This window comes from Pleurodeles waltl, chromosome 2_1 (genome assembly GCF_031143425.1).
Source record: "Pleurodeles waltl isolate 20211129_DDA chromosome 2_1, aPleWal1.hap1.20221129, whole genome shotgun sequence".
Classification (NCBI taxonomy): domain Eukaryota; kingdom Metazoa; phylum Chordata; class Amphibia; order Caudata; family Salamandridae; genus Pleurodeles; species Pleurodeles waltl.
This window is the reverse complement of record NC_090438.1, coordinates 184,372,239-184,381,416: the sequence shown is the minus strand read 5'-3', so window position 1 is coordinate 184,381,416 and position 9,178 is coordinate 184,372,239.

Genomic DNA, 9,178 nt, shown 5'->3' with positions numbered 1-9,178 from the left:
GCAGAGATGGTCGTCAAACATCTCAACGCCCAAATCTCTGAGGTGGTCTGCTGTTCCTGCAAAGCAAGGAGCACCTGTAGCTATCCATGAGGCCTTGTTCTGTAGTGTCTGCAGAGGCTTCCGATACTCCGGCTTGCAACCACTCCACACTGGTGAAGCATATGTCATTGTGGGTCGAATAGTTGTGTTTACTGCGCACACTTTGCTCCGCATAGGCATTGATTTCGTTCTCAGAAGTGGTTACAATGCAGCCAGTTTGGTTGTTGCTTTCTGGCATGTCTTCTCGCCATGGTTTCTCCAGCTAAGTTTGAAGTCAAGTGTCTCCCCTAGGCATGAGATGCTGCTTTTCCACTTTACATCCTCTCCATTGAGGCGGATCAGTGGATGCTTTTTGATCTGCTTTCTGGTGAACAGTGTTGCTGTGGTTTTGCATGTGTTGAGGTTCATCCGCCAGTAGCTGTACCATCCAGAGATTTTGCTGAGTGAAGCTTCAGGGTTCTTTGCTGCTTCCTTTTTGCTGAAAGATTGGGAAATGACTGCAACATAATCAGCATAGAGAGCGAGGTCTGTTTTCTTCAAGTCCTTGGGAATATCATTTGTAAATATATTAAAGATAAACGGTCCAAGGATTGATCCCTGAGGCACTCCAGCCAGAATAGGGCATACAGTTGAGCATTCCTCATGAATTGCCACGTGGAAGGTGCATCCTTCCAGTTAGCTAGTCAGCAGATTTACCAGATAGCTGGAAAACTTCAGCTTAATAATCTTGTATATCAGTCCTCTCTGCCATACTCCGTCTAAAGCTTTGGCTACGTCCAGGAAGACAACTCCAGTTGATTTGTTGATGTTGAATTCATGGCTAATAATGTCCGCAGCTCCAAGAAGTTGAAGATTTGTAGAGTGTTCTTTGCGGAAGCCAAACTGTTCTTTGACAAGAAGCTTCTCGCTTGTTGCAAAAGTACTGAGTTGTGTAAGTATTACCTTTTCAAAAAGCTTTGATAGGCCAGATAGCAGACTTATAGGGCGGTAGTTTGTAGGATCTCTTAGTGGCTTCCCAGACTTAGGGAATACAATGACTCTTGCTTCTTTTCAGGCTTTAGGGATATGTTGGTGCTGGAGATATGCATTGAAAATTTCAGCAAGGTGATCCACTGCTGCATTTGGGAACATCTTGAAGGCTTGGTTGGTTATTCTGTCTTTTCCTAGGGCCTTGCCACTTTTCAGCTTCTTTATCAGGCTTCGTATTTCGTCACGTGAGCATTTCTGTATGGTTGCAGCTTCTGTTTCCGGAGGGTGCTCCAGGTAATGCTTGGTGATTTCTTGCTCTACTTCTACTCTCAGTTTGCTGGCCTGGTTGGGCTTGAAGGATGTCTCCATGGTGTCAGCCAGGACCTCTGCCTTGTCCCTGTTGCTGCATTCCAGGTGAGTCTTTCCGTGTATCAGTGGGTTTGGTTCCTTTCTTCCAGTCAAGCGATGTATCATTCTCCAGAGAGAATTGTCCGAAACCTTCAGACGAGCTGTTGCTGCTTCCCATTTTTCACCTCTGTGCCGGGTTATTTGTGTCCTCAGCAGTTTTGTCCACTTGTTATACTTCTTCACCAGGCCTGGGGTGCGATACTTCTGCCACTGTCTTCGTGCTCTATTCTTCTCGGCTATTGAATGCTTGAGGCTGCTTGGGAGGTCGTAGATGGAGCAGGGTTGAGGTGTCTGTTGAGGAATGCTGCCTTTGATGGCAGTGTGGACTGCATCGGTGAAGCAGTCATCAGCTTGGTCAATGTCTCTGATACAGCGTGTTGGATCAAAAGTCAAGGTTTCATCCAAGCTTCTCTCGTAGAGGTACCAGTCTGCCCTTTTGTAATTGAACTTTGCCCCCTGCTGTTGGCATTCAATTTCGTATCCAACGGTGATCAAACTTGGGTTGTGGTCAGACGTCAGTGCTGTTAAAGTCTCTAGTTTTGCAGACTGGGAAAGGCTCTTCATGACGACAATGTCCAAGATGTCCAGTTTCTGCCGTGCGGCGCCTGGATAATGCGTTGAATGAGTTGGGCCACCAACTACAAAGTCCTTCTTTCTTGAGTGGGCAAGAAGAGCATGTCCTTTGATGTTTGTGGTCCGAGAGTTCCAGCACTGGTGCTTGGCATGAAGGTCTTCTCCAATTAAAGTTAGCATGCTGGAGTCCATTAGAGCATCTATGTCGCTTGGGCAAAGCTGACCTGGTGGTGAGTAGGTGGTAATCAGTCGGAGGGGACCTGCAGATGTTTGAATCTATATGCCTGTTGCTTCAATGCCCCCCACTGGTGGTAGTGCAATTTTGTGATGCTTCACTTTTGTGCTGACAATCACAGCTTTTCCTCCGCCCTTGGCTCCAGTCGAGCAGCAGTTCGGTATACTCTATAATTTGCTAGGTTGAGCTTCTGGTTTATCTGTAGATGGGTCTCAGAGATAAGCGCTACACTCACATCCTTAGATTCCATCAGGTGCAGGAGTTCATCAGTTTTCTTTTGAATGCTGTTGGCATTCCACATCAAGAAGGTAGAGTTTTTCTTAGTCTTGGCTGCTATGATGGTTGATTTCTTCACCATAGAAAAGTCTGACAATGAGGTTCACCATAATTGTCACCACAGGGTGGATATTCATATCTGCTAGTACTTTTGCAATCTTTACGATGAGTTCCTGCCAGTTGACAGCAGTGCTTAATTCGCAGGACAAAACTGGGGTGGTTGTTACTGGTGGGTTGCCTCTTTGGACCTTGTAACATCTGCATAAGTCGTTCAATCCACATGTGTGTTGCCATGGCTGTTTCTTGAGGTGTGGTTTGGGATCCTGTGTGGTGTTCCGGGCATATGTTTTCCGCTGGTCCTCATCTGGTGTCACTGTCAGAAAGGGGCGAGATACCTTTTGTGGTAGAGGAATTCGCTTTCGTGGTTCGTCCTTTTTTGCGTTCTGTATGTAGGGGCAGCAGCGGTAGCTTGCAGGGTGGTTTCCGGTGCAGTTTGCACATATTGCAGATTCTGTTTCTCTATTCCTGGTGCATTGGTTAGAGGTTTGTTCCCCTCCACAGCGTACACACCTTGGTTTCTGATGGCAGAAAGCAAAGGTGTGCCCCAAGCATTGGCAGTTGTAGCACATGAGTAGGGCCCGTTTCCCGTTAGGTGCTTCTATAGTAACAGTGCAGCTGCAGAGTCTTGTGACGACAGAGATCAGCAGGTTTTTCGTCTTGGCTTGCAGACATGGTGACAATGAACAAGGGAAACTTTTTATTCTTGCCCATAGGCGAAGCAATTGGTGTTATGTTTTTTACTTGAAGTCCTAGTTCCGATAAATCGCGGGCGATGTGTCCAAGGGATGCATTTGCCGGTAGTCCCCTTGTTACAAAGCATTGTGTTTTTACCATGGTCAAGGAATAAGTATGGTATTCCAGCTTTGGCTCCGTAAGTTCACTGGTCAAACTCCTATAATCTTCTGGAGTTGTTAGCATTATTTTGGCGTGGTCCTGCTGGGACTTTATCGTGAAAGTGGAGGTGCAGTGTTCCTCCAAGAGTTCCACAAGATCGTTGTGAGTGGGCAAGTTCTTTAAAATGATGGGTGGGATCTGCAGTCGCTTTGTAGGGCAAGGAGTTGTTTTAGTTCCAGTTGTCGCGTTGACTAGTTAGTCAGCTTCGTAATCTTGACATCTTAACGTTTCCGGCTGCTACGTCGGCCCAACCATTCCTCTTCCGTAGAGAGCAGGGTGGTGACCTCTCCCATGGGTTCCCATTCCTCCCCATAGGATAACGAGAAACCCCAAACGCAGTTCAAAACAAACAGCACATAATACATTGATACACAAATGGGAAGCCCAGGGTAAAGCTGGGATGTTTCAAAAGAGCAATACAGCAGGAAAACTTGCTAGTCTGTCATAAAGTCAACATACCACTTGGAAAGTTCCAGATTGGTCCTTAGATTGTACCCCTCCATCCCAGATTTTCCTGACAGTAGCTTTTGGGTCCCACTTGACAAAGGCACTACCTCCGCTGGAACCTGGGCACCACCAGCTGTTGAAAAGGTTAATCCAGGTGGTATCAGCTGTTCTGACTCCACACCACTCCCTTCTGAGGATCCCCTTTGCATCGGAGACTCAGGTGGAAGGGCAGCGTCTTCCTTATCGATCAGAAACCCATCACATGGGGAGCTAACCCCTCTGTCATTAGAGGGTGAGGACGAGTAGAACCGCTTGAACTGGGACACATTCCATGTGATACTCTCAGCATTCATCTCAGCCCAGCCATCACCATGGTCCCTTTGATGGCAGTCACAGTCCACAGTTCAGCCTCAAAAGGTAGCCGGAACTTTCCACCTGGGTGTTGGTCCTTAACCAGTACAGTGTCGCCCTCATGGATGGTGCTCTTTCAGGGCCTTCGTCTCTGTGTCAGGCATTCCACTTGCTCGCCAGGGGACCATAGGGTCACCTTCAGTGATGACCGGCACTGGCGGGTCGGGCATCCCACTTGCTTGACAGACAAGACACTCTTTACCATGTCGTCTACCAGTTGGCCCAGACCGGGGAACCAGACTGTGCTCCGGAGACTGTTCTTTGGCTTCACGATTCCCTGGTGGGCCCTGTGTGCTAACAGGACAGCCCGAAATCTCAGGCAGGTGGGCAGCACAAGGCCTGGGCCTCGCAGCAGACCCCCTTCTTCGCTCACCTAGAGCTCATGGCGTATGTTATAAAGGGCTTGCAGCGTGGTTTTGGCATCAGTGGAACTGAAGGTCGCAGAGTGCTGTAGAGAGAGCAAGTCGCAAGACCTAACAGCTCCTATGGCTAACTGTAAACAGTCATCTTGACTTATAACTTCCACTACCTCTGCGAGAGGTACGGGTAACAGTCGTGCACAGTCCACCACCAGTCTGACATATTCCTCTGTTTTGAGAGCTTCTTCGGCTTCCCGGGAGGTGGCCAGGTGGGTGTGTTATGACAAGAAATCAGCTGGGTTTCATGTGCCTGGTTGGTACTCTACTTTGAAGTTGAATTGTTGCAATTGTAAAATACACTTCTCAGTCCTTGGCGGCGGCTTGGATGATGACCCTTTGAAGAGAGGGAGGAGCGGCTTGTGGATATCACAACCGTGAATGTGTTCCCATATAGGTAGAGGTGAGAGTTCCAACGCTCCCAGTGGATGGCAATGGCTTCCCGCTCTATCTGGGAGTACTGCTGTTCAGTGGGTGTCAGTGTTCTGCTGGCATAAGCGATGGGCTCCCACTCCCCACAGTCTTGCCTCTGGGCCGGTAATGCACCCAGACCAGTGGGGCTTGAATCAACTACGAGCGGAGACTCTCGTTGTGGGTCGAAATATGCCAGGGTGGTATTGGCAGAGACGGCATCCTTTGTGCTCTCAAAATGCCCCATACCCACGGGTGGTTGGCTTCAGTCAAATGCTGCAGTGGGCTGGTGATGTCAGATAAATTCTTCATAAAGCACCCACAATATGTGACCATGCCTAAAATCTTCGAACCCCTGAAACAGAGGTCGGGCGGGGGCTTCCTGAATGTCTTTCACTTTGACAGGGTCTGTGCCGATTCCCTTCTCTAAGAACTTGTACCCAAAGAAGCCAATATCCATCTTCAAGAACTTACACTTTTCGCAGTGCAGGGGCAATCCACGCTCCCTAAGTCTCATGAACACTGCTCATAGACAGGCTAGGTGATTCTCCAGCATGGGTGCATGCACCAGAATGTCATCACTGACATTTAGGACTCCGGGCAGCCCTTGCAGGACCTCTTTGATTGTGTGCTGGAACACCTCTGCAGTGCTGCTTATGCCAGAATTCAAACGGGTGTACCTCCAGAGGCCTGTGTGGGTGGAGAAAGTGGTTATGGGCCAGAGGTATGATTTGGTGGTAGCCAGACCGGAGGTCCATGATGATGTCATCTATAGTTGAGGTCAGGTGTCTCTCTTGTTTGATGGCTTGGTTAGGCAGCCACATGTCCATGCAGATGCAACCTGCATCAGGCTGCTTTGGTTTCTTTGCAACAACTATTGGGGACACCCACGGTGTAGGTCCAGAAACCTCCTCCATGATTCCAGCTTGCTACAGGAGCTGCAGCTCCCGCTCTAGTTTTGGGCATAGATGGAACGCCACCTGTCGGTGCCTGAGGGCGACTGGGGCTACAGACTTGTCAATATGCAGCTTGAGAGGTGGGCCTTTCAGGCATCCAATGCCATTGAAGAGCGTTTCAAACTCTGTGGTGAGGTCTCCTAGGCTGCTGGCATGAACGCCGAATGCAAACTGGACCAGATTCAGGTTTTGTGCAGTTTGCAGCTGAGCAGGAACCGTGACCCCTTTTTGTGACACAAATAGCTTGGCTGTGAGCTGTTAGAAATGGGGTCTTTGGATGGCAGTCAGGTTACCCCCTGTCCAAGCAAGAACCCTCATTCTAGTCAAGGTAAGTCACACACAATCCAAATTATCCTGTGCCCACCCACTGGTAGCTTGGCACTGAGCAATCAGGCTTAACCTAGAAGGCAATGTGTAAAGTGTTTGTGCAATAAATCATGCAATAACACAGTATAGCACCACAAATACACACCACCGGTGGGCGTTGCGTGGAAATTTCTACCGCATGGCAGACGCTGCATCGATTCCTCTCTGGAAGTCGGGCTGCGTCGTTCCGGCTCGGCTGTGCGTCGATCCAGTGGGCCGTGCGTTGAATTTCCGGTCGCTACGCTGGCGCTGCGTCGATCTCCTCGTTGCGAAGTCAGGCTGCGTCGTTCCGGTTCGGCAGTGCAGTACATTTTTCTCCACAATGCAGGCTGTGTGTCGTTTCTGGCAGGCTGTGTGTCGATTTTCGCAGCACAAGGAGTCCTTCTTGTAGAGATAAAGGCGGTCATTCTGACCCTGGCGGTTGAAAACCGCCAGGGCAGAGTGCCGCGGAAGCACCGCAACAGGCTGGCGGTGCTTCATGGGCAATTCTGACTGCGGCGGTAAAGCCGCGGTCAGAAAAGGGCAACCGGCGGTTTCCCGCCGGTTTACCCCTGCCCCAAAGAATCCTCCATGGCGGCGCTGCTCGCAGCACCGCCATGGGGATTCCGACCCCCTTCCCGCCATCCTGGTCCTGGCGGTAAAAATCGCCAGGAACAGGATGGCGGGAACGGGTGTTGTGGGGCCCCTGCACTGCCCATGCCGCAGGCATGGGCAGTGCAGGGGCCCCCTAACAGGGCCCCATAATGATTTTCAGTGTCTGCCTAGCAGACACTGAAAGTCGCGACGGGTGCCACTGCACCCGTCGCACACCAGCAACTCCGCCGGCTCCATTCTGAGCCGGCTTCATCGTTGCTGGGGCTTTCCAGCTGGGCGGGCGGGCGGCCTTTTGGCGGTCGCCCACCCGCCCAGCGGGAAAGTCAGAATGACCGCCGCGGTCATTTGACCGCGGTGCGGTCTTCTGGCGGTCCCCTCCCGGCGGGGTCGGAATGACCCCCAAAGTCTTTTTGATCGTGAGACTTCAGGGAACAGGAGGCAAGCTCTATCCAAGCCCTTGGAGAGCACTTCTCGGCACAGCCAGAGAACAGCAAGGCAGCAGGGCAACAGCAAGGCAGCAGTCCTTCACAGAAAGCAGCCAGGTGAGTCCTTTGGGCAGCCAGGCAGTTCTTCTTGGCAGGTTGCAGATTCTGGTTCAGGTTCTCTTCTTCAGGAAGTGTCTTGTTCAGAAGTGTCTGAGTTGGTAGGGGCAGAGGCCCTGGTTAAATACCCAAATGTGTCTTTGAAGTGGGGGAGACTTCAAAGAGTGGCTTAGACGTGCACAAGGTTCCCTTTCAGTTCAATCCTGTCTGCCAGGGTCCCAGTGGGGGGTGTTGCAGTCTTTCGTGTGAGGGCAGACTACTCTCCTTTGACATGTAAGTGTCAGGCCCTCCTCCCTCCCAGCCCAGGAAGACCCATTCAAAATGCCGATGTATGCAAGTGAGGCTGAGTATCCTGTGTTTGGGGTGTGTTCGAGTGAATGCAAAAGGAAGCTGTCAACTGAACCCAGCCAGACATGGATTGTAAGGCACAGAAGGCTTTAAGTGCAGAGAAACGCTCACTTTCTAAAAGTGGCATTTCTAAAATAGTAATATTAAATCCAACTTCACCAGTCAGCAGGATTTTGTATCACCATTCTGGCCATACTAAATATGACCTTCCTACTCCTTTCAGATCATCAGCTACCTCTCAAACAGTATATGAGGGTAGCCCCAATGTTAGCCTATGAAGGCCTCACAGTAGTGTAAATATGAATTTAGGAGTTTTACACTACCAGGACATGTAAACTACACAGGTACATGTCCTGCCTTTTGCCGACACAGCACCCTGCCTTATGGGTTACCTAGGGAATATGTTAGGGGTGACATATATGAAGAAAAGGGGGAGTTTTAGGCTTGGTAAGTACTTTTAAATGGCAAGTCGAATTGGCAGTGAAACTGCACATACAGGCCTTGCAATGGCAGGCCTGAGACAAGGTTAAGGAGCTACTTAAGTGGGTAGCACAATCAGTGCTGCATGCCCACTAGTAGCATTTAATCTACAGGCCCTGGGCACATATAGTGCACTTTACTAGGGACTTATAAGTAAATTAAATAGTCCAGTTGGGTATGATCCAATGTTACCATGTTTAAAGGGAGAGAGCATATGCACTTTAGCACTGATTAGCAGTGGTAAAGTGTGCAGAATCTTAAAACCAGCAAAAACAGTATCTAAAAAGTGGAGGGAGGCAGGCAAAAAGTTAGGGGTGAGCACCCTAAGGCTGTCAGGTCTAACACAAGCTTTTTGGTTTCATGTGCAATGTTAGCCGTAAAGACCCCAGTCATCTGTAGTTGTTGGGTGTTTACAAATCCAAAGGCAAATACCTGTACACGTGTGGACTTGATATGCGGAGGGTCAGGTAGGCTGCGGTACACCTCTGTGGCCTTAAGATTGGTTGAGGCACCGTATCTATCAGAGCTGGATGGGGGTGTTCACGCACCACCACCTGACATGTAGGTAGCCGCCAGCTGTTGTTGTTTTCTCCGGCCACCACTCTCAATATGTAAACCATCTCTTGGTCGTCATCCATGTCACTGTCCGATGAGGTGTGTGCAGTGCAACTACTGCTTTGACTGCCTTCTTGGGCGTGGTCGGTGCTACCCTGGCTGCAGAGCGGCAGACTTTAAAGAAGTGGTTTAGTTTGC